The sequence below is a fragment of the Gossypium arboreum genome, chromosome 3 (genome assembly GCF_025698485.1).
Source record: "Gossypium arboreum isolate Shixiya-1 chromosome 3, ASM2569848v2, whole genome shotgun sequence".
Taxonomy (NCBI): Eukaryota; Viridiplantae; Streptophyta; class Magnoliopsida; order Malvales; family Malvaceae; genus Gossypium; species Gossypium arboreum.
The window spans coordinates 12,909,829-12,918,976 of record NC_069072.1 but is presented as its reverse complement, the minus strand read 5'-3'; the positions used below and the strand labels follow the sequence as shown (position 1 = coordinate 12,918,976).

Here is a 9,148-nt window from a genome sequence, read left to right as displayed (position 1 = left end):
AAGGAAATTAAGCACATTGATGGGTCAAAATAAGAAGGGATTTGAGTCCTACTAATGTGGGATTTAGATTTGTGGTGGTTGTGGTAGATGCCATTTGGGTGAGTGTTGAAGGAGGTTGGGAGCTTGTCTTTGGTGCGGGTTTATGGAGCACCGCATTAAGGACTATTCATATTTGGTTGATAAGTTGCAAGCTCTAGCTCTGAGTTTGGTTCAACTACAAAGAGTAGTTCATCAGCCATCCAGGGTTCGTGGTCAGGCTAGGGGTGGTAATGGTATGGGTCGCCGACAGAGAGTACTGGGCAGAAGTGCTAATTAGAATGAGGAGAGACACCTACGTTATGAGACGACCTACATTAGTGTATGCAGCTAGGCACCGCATGGATAGAAGTGTGACCGATGTGATAATTGATACATTCACTATCCATTCTCTTCCTTTTTTTGCATTGATTGATGTTGGTTCTACGCATTCATACATAGCTAGTATGGTTTCTGGTAATTTGGGGATTCCTGTTGATGATACTTCTAATGGGATTTCTATGATTAGTCCGTTGAGTCAGTCTGTACAAGTTAGTAAGGTGTATAGAAGGTGTCTGTTAGATATCCAAGGTGTTGTGTTTTCGGCTAATCTGATGGAGTAATCATTCGAGGAGTTTGATTTGAATCTGGGTATGGACTGGCTTATGGAGCATCAAGTCTGTAACACCCCTATCCCGTAACCATCGCCGGAATAAGTAAGGGGCATTATCGGACTTGTAACTCATGACAGAACAGTAAATTTTTTTTTTTTGATCATTCATTTGGATAAACACTAAACACAGCCAGGGATAAAATGTAAACTTCTATAAGTAAACATTCAAAAGATGTCATTTTCGCATGGCTTATATACAATAACCAAATTATTCTATACATGCCATAAGATAATCCAATCTCATGGCTACCGTAATGGTAGATAGTGTGATAAAGTGCTGACGATCCCCGAGCTAGTAGTCAGAATCCACAACCTACAGACCAAAAACATGAACGAACAGAGTAAGCTTTCGTAAGCTTAGTAAGTTTTAAGCAAAACAATAATTTTGTTGAATCAATGACGTTTTTCACATATACTTAATCTAGATAAAATCTCATTTGACCCAATATACCTAACCAAAATTTCACATAATTTAATTCGCCTTTCTTTAGCCTTGAGCTTTAAGTCGCAAAGTGTTTTCATTCAATATCTTTGGTCATTCATTTCAACTGTTCGATGAAGTTAATCTAGAGCTTCATCTCGAACTATAATATCAATAAACGCATCACTTAACTCTCACATATATATACTTTCGTACAATAGTGACCTAGATGGTCGAATATTTCCAAAGCACATTCTTCATCAACTGAAGTTGGATTCACATGGTAAGTACATTCTTCATCAATTTACAACTTTCAATAATCCTTTCCACTTGTTCATAATCACATCCATATTTTCAAGTATTTCAACATGACAAGTACTAAATTACTGTAGGCACCTAAAGAACCAAACATATTCCTTATTACATATACGTAAGTTTACAGAATATAATCCTTACCTTGTACTGGCACATCTAGCTGAACCCAACCCGTACTCAAATCATAAGGCCTTTGGGCAGAATATGCACTAATACATAAGAATATTTCATCCCATACTTCATTATACAAGCATACCATTACCAATTAGATCATTCTCATATTTGAAGTTATAATATTGATCACATTTACATACCTTTTTGATACTAATAATTCACTTTGAAATCAATCCACCGACGAGTAAAGTAATACGCACTGAACATCTTTAAATACGTAATACTTATTTGATGGTAACTTCATCATGGATACTCACTATCAAAGTCTTACTTGAATCTTGGTCTTCAAAACACGGATATAGTACGAGCACGAAGCCTACGGACATTAATTCAGAATAATATTCCCGCATAAAGCCTGCGGGATCTTAACCCGGATATAGTACTGGCACAAATGCCCTTCGGGACTTATCACATTTATACACTTTCACATCCATCACATTGACCATTCGGCCTTATCACATATATACACCTTCACATCCATCACATCGGCCATTAGGTCTTATCTCATATATACACTTTCACATTCATCACATTGGCCATTCGGCCTTATCACATATATACACTTTCACATTCATCACATCGGCCATTAGGCCTTGTCACATATATACACTTTCACATTCATCACATTGGCCATTAGGCTTTATCACATATATACACTTTCACATTCATCACATCGGCCATTAGGTCTTATCTCATATATACACTTTCACATTCATCACATTGGCCATTCGGCCTTATCACATATATACACTTTCACATTCATCACATCGGCCATTAGGCCTTGTCACATATATACACTTTCACATTCATCACATTGGCCATTAGGCTTTATCACATATATACACTTTCACATTCATCACATCGGCCATTAGGTCTTATCTCATATATACACTTTCACATTCATCACATTGGCCATTCGGCCTTATCACATATATACACTTTCACATTCATCACATTGGCCATTCGGCCTTATCACATATATACACTTTCACATTCATCACATCGGCCATTAGGCCTTGTCACATATATACACTTTCACATTCATCCCATTGGCCATTAGGCCTTATCACATATACATATCTTGTACATCAATTTCATCATAACAAAATTGACTAGGTATACTAGTCATTTACGGCTTATAGCTTCACTTTAATACGGATTTGGTACTTTGATTACCAATTTTTGATCGATAGCTTATAAGCAACTCAAATAGTTTTATTAAGGTTTACAACATAATCACAAATTCAGCACAAGCTGTTTTTCCTGAGCAACAGTCATTAAATTATTCGTAAATGGAGCTACGAAACTCCAAATGAAGTGCCGTTAATTTTCCCTGAAAATAGACTCATATATATTTTATCCAACAAATTTTCAAAATTTTTGGTTTGGCCAATCAATACCAGATTTTTCTTAAAGTTTCCCCTATTTCACTATTTGACTATTCTGACCACTCTTCACTACGAATCAAATTTCTCATTGTAAAAAATTCAAAATATGTTCTAGTTTATTTCATTTGAAACTAGACTCACTAAGGCATCTAGCATATAAATTTTGTATTTTAAAAATTTTTTTACAATTTATAATGATTTTCTAAAAACAAAACAGAGGATTACAGTGTCATTCTGCACTGTCTCACACAACTTTAAATATCTCATTATCGGAAATTCCTTTGCTTACACGGTTTCTTTTATAAGAAACTAGACTCATTAAGATTTAATTTCATGTTTTATTCAGCCTCTAATTCAAGTCCATAAATTTATGGTGATTTTCTAAAGTCACGTTACTGCTGCTGTCCTAAACAGATTATTTCAAATTACACTTAAATTTCCAAGCTCAAACACTTAAGAACTTACCATTTGAGCTTAGAACATATCATGGCCCATCATATCTTATTAAATTAACTCAATATGTTCTATTATGATTGAATTTACTCAACGTTTAATCACTTAAAACTTACCTCGGAAGTGGTCAATGACTAGATATCCACGGCTATTCGTTTACTTTCTCTTTTACCTTATCCGACTTTGATCCTCTTTGCTCTTAAGCTTAAGTGAAACAATAGATTGGCTTAGGTACTTAACTAATATTATTCACTTGACAATCACATTTGGCAATCACATATCATTTTCAATATGTATTAATTAATAAAACATGCCATGACTCGATTTCATGCTTATTTAATCTATATCTAATTCACATTCACAAGCAAAGAGTCACTTAATTTATCATTCTTCCTTATACAAGAATTTAATCATATTGCCAAATGTCCTTATGTGTACATGGTACATACATAAGGCATATATATACATAATTCATATTCATTCAACACTTTCACTAAGTGTAGCCCAATATCTTATTCAACAACTAATTCGGATAACACATAAAGAACATCTCAATTTATATTCATTCAAAATCAAGCTAAAACTAAATTTAATTATTCAACTTAATATGCGGCATTTATCTACCAATTCAAATGACAAGTTGAATTCATGGTCGAATGCAACAATCAACCCAATTACATAATCAATTTATCACTTAGGTGCTAATTTGAATAATTCTCATACAACTATTATCAATACACATTAATTTTTGTATAAGCCCCCACATTGCCGATTTTCACAATCAACATAGTCACAAGGGCTCACCCTATCCACTCAAAGTTCAATTCACCAATTAAGCAAATGCTATTAATGCTAAGAATTTTTTTTTTTACAATTTATCCTAGTTTGCCGAAAGAAATTATGCCCTAATTCATGAACTTAAACAACATTGGCCAACTTTCCAAGCTCATTTGAGCCATCAAGCACATTTAGTTTGTTCATACTCAACTAGAATCAATTATCCTCCCAAAATCATCAAACATACAAAATATACCCCATTAAGCTCATGACCGATTGCTACATGCTTCATGAACACAAAAATTTTCACATGGGTCTTGTTGCAAGCTTCAAAACCAACCAAAATTCACAAATTTTCAAAGAAAATAACATGAATCTTACCTTATTTGAAGCCTTCTTTGCCAAATGCCCTAAGCTCAAAGGTTTCTATTTTCTTTCTCAACTCACGGCAAGAAGAAGAAGAAAATGGCCTTGTTATTTTCACCTCAAACATATTTTATTCATTTATTTTATTAACTTTTATTATTTCTATTTTATGAAACCATTTTCTTTAATATAAACAAATAAATTATTAACATTATTTACTAACATACAAAGCACAAAATGCCAAAACAAAGTCATCATTACCTTCCACTAACATTAAAAGGGAAATTTGACATGCAACTCCACTATTTTGCATGCATGAATCAACTAGTCATCACACATTTCCCATCATACTTTCAAAGTTTACTACTAAGCCCTTTTAGTGAAATTCACATTTATAACTCTAAGTTAAAACATCAAAATGTCACACATGAATTAACACATATTATAGGCATCAAAATGAATATTAAATTATTTTTATGTCTCAGTTTTGTGGTCCCGAAACCACTTTCTGACTAGGGTCAAATTAGGGATGTCACAAAGTCAGTTTGGATTGTGTGACTAAGAGGGTAACTCTGAAAAATGAAATGATGTAGAGATAGTAATGGTTGGTGAGCGCCAAGATTACCTCTCTAATGTAATCTTTGATCGAGTAGCCGAAAAGTTAGTTCGAAAAGGGTGTGAAGCGTTTCTGGCTTATGTGCATGATACAAGTATTGTGGAATCTTTTGTTGAGAGTATTCGGATAGTTAGAGAATTTCTGGACATTTTTCCCAAGGAATTGTCGAGGTTGCCACCGAATAAGGAGGTTGAGTTCGAAATTGAGGTATTGCTTGGAATAGCTCCGGTGTTTATTGCTCCCTATCCCTACCGCATGGCACCGAAGGAACTTATGGAATTGAAAATGCAACTTCAAGAACATAATTTTTAAAATTTTGAAAACTTTGATACAAATGAAATTCCTCCTATGAATTCTTCATCCAAACATACCTCTAAAATTTTTAACCAAGTACGTAATTTAATGATAATATCTAAGAAAAAGGGTATAAATAATATAAATGATTGTGGATACCCATAATATTAGTTTATCTAATTTATTTATGTTTGATTTCGTAAGTTTTATGATTATCATTTACTCTATCTTATACTATGGAGTTGGAGTGATTGAAATGAATGAGAAAATATAAGCACAAGAATTGCATTCTTTATTTCTCTTTATTCTTCTTCCCAATCGTCTATGTTTTGTTTATAACATAATAATAACAATAGGTGCAGTTATTTATTTTAGAAAAGAAATATTGTGATAGAAATTGGACCCTTGATGGTGATATATAGGCCTTAGGATTCTGGTACCTGTTCCTATCTAAGACTATTTCAGCACACTCAAACATAAACAATATTCATATATAGGACCCATAAACTGCCTTTGGGACTTTGGTCGGTCGAATGGGATAACCACATTGAACAAATACTGTTGAATTTCTGTTCTCAATACCTTTTGTGTTATTTACTCTAATAACAAATTTCAAAGTACAAATAATGATCCAAACTTGTCAAATATGATGATCCCACTAATTAAGTTATATTATTGCTTTTTCGGATACAAACCAAATTTATATATTTTTAATATCAAACCCAGCTTTCCTTAGGTTATTGTTTAGCAGCCTATAAAGTTTGGTAGCTTTTATTGTTTTAATTAAACTAATATGTTATCTATAACTCGATCATAATGAGTCTGTCTTCTTTTTGAAGTGGCTACATAATTTATTTAATCTCCTTCAAATTTATCCTACTTTTCCAACCAAGTCTATGTGAATATTTGGACAAAACCAGAGATTTTAGTATGTGTATTTAAATTGTTCACCATACCCAATTATTGAGGGTATACTGAGCATGTGAGTACATACATTATCCCCACAAATTTCAACTCCCAAGACCTGTTTCTGATATAAATCCAAGAAAAGAATAGCATAATAAATAGTATAGTGGTAAATTATTAGGAAAAGAAAGAAAAGCATTTCTATTTTGGGGATCCAAGTACATATTTATAACTCATTTCTGTCCTCTTCAATATTGATTTGTCAACATCATATACTGGAAGAGTGAATGCCATGACCTTCTACCTAAATGATAAACAAAAAATTCAATTAGGAATTGTGCATAAATCAAGGCAAGCAATTGACAAATCGGCTTGTCCAACTCTCTGTTACTGGTTTTCATAGTGTTTTATTCATCAAAAGGTTTGTCTGATATTGTAACCCAGCTATTTTGAAATCTCAACCACCTTGTTGGATAAGTGGAAGCTTAATGCTGAATAAGATCAGTTAAAAAGGCATCGCCATTTTCTTAATTTGACTTAACTTTGCATCCTTTTAATGCAGTATATATCTATAAAAACCTGTCAACCACCCGATAGGGACCAACTTGTCTCACAGTCACACAATACTGGCACAAGTTTCAAACCTCTTAATTTTGAATTGAAACAGCCATGTCAAATCAAACTGAATATATACATATTTTTATAAAAAGAAATATTCTGGGCCTTGATTAGAGGGTATCATTTCCCCATACTTCTTCATTTTCAAAATTTAAATTAGTTAATTTGATTTCATAATTGAATTGGTTTTTTATGATTTTTAATTAAATCAGTAAATTAATTATTTGAATCGATTTTAAAAATTTTAAAAATTAAAAGTTTTATTTAAATGGATCAAAATAAAATTATAAAATTTTAAGAGATTAAAGTCAAAATATTTATATTAAATGAGTTTAAATTGATTTTTTAATTATTTCTATTAATTTTGAGACTGAAATTTTTCATTTCATCAAATAAGGAAAGGATTATTTGAAGCTGTAATTCTATATCATCTCTATCCCTTTCTAATACGAGAATGAAAAATAAGATTTTTTATCCTAATTTTTAGTATTTTTAGTTGAATTTGATTTTTTTAGGAGAAAAAATCTGATTTATTATTCTCCGATTGAAAAGGAATAGAAATAACGTGGAATCATAATTTCATACAATCCTTTCACCAATTATTAATAATATATGATAAATCTCAAGCTTGATGCAGATTTTAAATAAGCCTTTGTTGTAAAATAACATTATCAAAATACTACCTAATATCAAGGAATCCAATCCTTAAACAAGACCTAATGAAAAGCTCAAGGTACCAAATGCCAACATCCATGGAACAATGCCCTCCACTTTCTATTCCATCCCACACACCAAACTCCAAATCAAGAACGGTATGGACACTTCCATCAAAGAGAAAAAAGAAGAATGGTATGGACACTAAACTACTGGGGTCTACTAAACAGCCTAGCATTTCTGGTTTTGTCTACTAAAACATCCTTTGTCCAATTGATTTATTAGGGTTTGCCACTTCATTTGTTTCTTAGTTTTTAACATCTAATAAAAAAAGAAAGGCAAGATATGGAGCGTATCCAGTAGGAATGGACATCAGGGTTTGTGTCCCCTTGTTGCAGGGATTTACGTCTGCTTCAACCCCAAGTTTAGGGTTATTTTTCGACGAACATCATATACGATTTACAAAGGTTAGGTAGCATCTTTACTTAGGGTCTACAATGAAATGAATAATGACCAGCCAACTGTAGAAAATGGGCCTTGCACTAAGATATAAGTGGGCTAGCCTGCCCTCAACTTGGGTTTTGCTAGCAGCATGTGGACACCAGCTGCATGTGCTCCTCCCACTAGTATCTACTACTGCCGTCAGTTATCCATCTCACCTTTAGAGTAAATTATACAAGTGGTCACCCAACTATGTTTGCTTTCTCGTTTTGGTTATTTAACTTTAAAATTTTTTAATTTAGGTACTACCGTTTGAATTTGTTCATGTTTTGATCATCCGTCGTTAAATTGAAACAAAAAGCCTTTCCATAATTAGTATAATAATACATTTAGTCCTCAATACTTACATATTCTATCAATTTGATTCTAATTGATTTATCATTCAATAAATTTAACTCTTCACATTTACAAATTTTATCAATTTCATCCTCGAACTTCCTAACCAAAGCTTTTAGCTTTTAAAAGAGAGGCATTCCACATAAATTTGTAAATCCCCTAGAAAAAACTTCACCAATAAAACAAATGGTAAGAGGCTTTATATCGGTATCGAGCTAACCCAATAAAGCTTCTTTTTTTTTTTTTCTAATTGACAATACTCAAACATAAAATTTTAGATATTAAAATTTTCATCACTTAACCTAATAAGTATATAATTTGTAAGCAATACAAGAGACATCTCAAGAAAACAAAAACACCCTTTTATATCCCATTCAATAAAACACACTTGTGCAATACACGAGTTAAATGTACGTGTATCAATCAAAATATATTTAATCATTTTGTAATTTATAAATATGGGATTCTGAGTATTTTTAAGATAAATTACATTAGTAGCTATCCAACTATTAATAAATTAAAAATAATTTATTTTTTAAGTACAATACTTGAATCTAAAATTTTAATTTTAAACTATGTGAATAATATAATTTCAAAATAGATTTTTATACTTTGAAAACAATTTAAAACAGGTTTCTGAA

At 32.1% G+C, this 9,148-nt stretch overlaps 1 long non-coding RNA gene across 1 annotated transcript; it reads right to left on the bottom strand.

Moving 5' to 3' along the window:
* Window positions 1–825: 825 nt before the first annotated feature.
* LOC128290263 (uncharacterized) lies at window positions 826–4,701 on the bottom strand. The gene is made up of 2 exons (XR_008279948.1): window positions 4,598–4,701; window positions 826–1,001 (listed from the first exon to the last, which is right to left on the bottom strand). It is a non-coding gene; the product is annotated as an uncharacterized LOC128290263 (long non-coding RNA).
* Window positions 4,702–9,148: the final 4,447 nt, after the last annotated feature.